Source organism: Solanum tuberosum, unplaced genomic scaffold (assembly GCF_000226075.1).
Source record: "Solanum tuberosum cultivar DM 1-3 516 R44 unplaced genomic scaffold, SolTub_3.0 scf00363, whole genome shotgun sequence".
In the NCBI taxonomy this organism is placed as follows: Eukaryota; Viridiplantae; Streptophyta; class Magnoliopsida; order Solanales; family Solanaceae; genus Solanum; species Solanum tuberosum.
Window position 1 is genome coordinate 383,459 of NW_006239298.1, and position 2,283 is coordinate 385,741.

Here is a 2,283-nt window from a genome sequence, read left to right on the forward strand (position 1 = left end):
GCAAAAATGAATGTTTGAAAAATTAATTCTTGAAATGGTAAAAAGTGAAGTACTAAGAAAAATCATTTCTGGATGTACAAAAATTACTTGTCATTGGAGTTGTATAAGAAAGATTGATACACAATTGAATCATACATATTATTGGTTAGTTTGAAATTAGAAATTTCATTCTAACTTAAAAGAGAAAAGTAAAGGACCACGGCTCACTGGATCTAAAATATGAAGAAAAATAAAAGTGATAGAAGTGGGCCCCGTGCGTGTATACAAACATGTGTATATATTTGGTTAATGACAAAAGATTAGCGTTTAAGGATTACAAAATATCAAAAATAAAAGATTCAGGGGGGTAATAGGACCCCCGTAAAGTATTAGTGTGTAGTTGAGAATTGGCTAATATGTTAGGGGGTCATTTGGCCATTTTCTCTAAAATAAGGTGAACAATTTTAGCGGTGTGGCTTTTTTATCCAGAAGACCTACGATTCTTAAGCGATTTAAAATGCCAAAATATATAAAACACAAGTACTAATAACAAACTAAATTAAGAATGAAATTTGATATATTTGAATTAAACATTACAAAGAATTTTTAGAATATTTTTAACACTCAATTATTCTAAAAATTAATTATTTGACGAATTTAGCGAATTATTTCTAATCACGCGAAGCGCGGTTAAGTTCACTAGTTTTATAATAAAGTACGTTTCCCTTATTAATTATACAACTACATTGCATGCGTGAAAAGTTTTCATTTAAATTTTCATTAGGTAATTAATTATACATATGTTTACAGTTCCACATAAGCTTTTAGCAAATAAGTAATTACAATGAATTATTAAAAGACTTTCTTAATTAATGAATTATTAAAAGACTTTCTTAATTAATGAATTATTAAAAGACTTTCTTAATTAATGAATTATTAAAAGACTTTCTTAATTAATGAATTATTAAAAGACTTTCTTAATTAATGAATTATTAAAAGACTTTCTTAATTAATGAATTATTAAAAGACTTTCTTAATTAATGAATTATTAAAAGACTTTCTTAATTAATGAATTATTAAAAGACTTTCTTAATTAATGAATTATTAAAAGACTTTCTTAATTAATGAATTATTAAAAGACTTTCTTAATTAATGAATTATTAAAAGACTTTCTTAATTAATGAATTATTAAAAGACTTTCTTAATTAATGAAGTCAATTTACATTTTTTTGTCCTTTTTTTTATTCGTATATGTCGTTTTGTTGGCATATTGAAGGACTAGACTTGACTAGAGAGTAATTAAAAATTGAGTCAAGCTAAGAGTTATATGTCCCACGCGGCATTCTTTTAGCGTATGAGTAGAGTCTAAGTTCCAAGTTTGTAGAAATTACATGAAAATCACCTACAAAGAATCTCATACTTAAAAAAGTTCGTTTGAATTAGCTGATTGAAAACAACCATTCATTTGATATTTTTGATTCAACTCATATACAACCAGGGAAGTACATATGAAAATTATTAAACATTACGTGTTGATAAGAATTTTTCTAGTATTAAAATTAATTTAATAAATAAATGATTAACATATTATTTTTCATCCTTTCTTTATTACAAATTATAAATATAAAAATATTTTCGTTAGGAAAAGGATGAATGGTGTATATGGGATGGAGGGAAGTTAGAAGTTTTGTTTTTGAAAATTTACGAGGAATTGACACAAACATACAACTATTATATATAATTGGTAATATATAGTCGGGAAAATGCATAAGTACCCCCTCAGCCTATGCCCAAAATCCCTGAGACACACCTAACCTTTACTAAGGTCCTATTACCCCCCTGAACTTATTTTTTTAGTTAATTGTTTTACCACTTTTTCGGCCTACGTGGCTGAGTCCGTGATTTCACCTATGCTAAGCGCGTGGGTGCAGCTTTTTGGCAGCACTGACCAATAAAAATTGGTCATGTGTTAAAATAAACTTGGAAAAAATAAATATTAACTAAATTTTCGTCTTCTTTATTATTGTTCTTCATGTTTGAAAAAATAAACCTCCATTATCATAAGTTAAATTGCTCCTTTCTTCGAAAAGCTAACAAAATAAAATCAAGAAAAAACTAACCTTTGAACTCAACCACGATTCTTGATGACTTAGAAGTAGGGGTGTACATAGGTCGGTTTGGTTTGGTTTTTCATTAAAAAAAACCTAAACCAATTATGTCGGTTTATTAAATCTAAATACCAAATCAAACCACGCAAAGTCGGTTTTTTCGATTTCGGTTTTAGTTGGTTCTTTCGGGTTTTTT